A 599-nucleotide genomic window follows, 5' to 3' on the forward strand; every position below is an offset into this window, starting at 1 on the left:
ATAGTCTCTACACACACACACACACACACATATATGTGTCTTTTTGAAACAGGGTCTGCCTGTAGCCCCAGCTGACCTGAAACTCACTAGACCAGGCTGGCCTAGATCTCACAGAGCTCCACCTGCCTCTGTCTCCCAAGGCCTGGGATTAAAGGGATGTGTTACCATGCCCGGTTCTCACTTGGAATATTTTTGAATCTCATCTATCTCCCCTGTATCTTCCAGGCTCCTCATGGCAGAACACCAGATGGAGGCCTGTGCAGCCTGACCTTACCAAACCTTTCTCTCCCTCGTGCTAATGCTAATTACATTACTGACCCCACGTAATCAATAACTTGTTCATAACTTCCCAGAAAAGAAGCAAGTCCTTCCCAGCTTGTGGCTGTAGGTGGTATTGAAAAATATAAAAGTCAGGAGCCATGAAGCCTCTCAGACAAGTCACGTCTCAGGCAGGTCATGTGCTGGTCAAGAATTCCAACTTGCCGATAAGTAAGCTTCATGGCCAACTCTCTAATTAGTGAGTTTCATGGCTGAGACATCTCCAACTCACTGATAAGTAAGTTTTATGGTTGAAACATCTGGCTTAATGATAAATAAGC

The sequence above is a fragment of the Nannospalax galili genome, unplaced genomic scaffold, assembly GCF_000622305.1.
Source record: "Nannospalax galili isolate Female #2095 unplaced genomic scaffold, S.galili_v1.0 scaffold197, whole genome shotgun sequence".
Taxonomy (NCBI): domain Eukaryota; kingdom Metazoa; phylum Chordata; class Mammalia; order Rodentia; family Spalacidae; genus Nannospalax; species Nannospalax galili.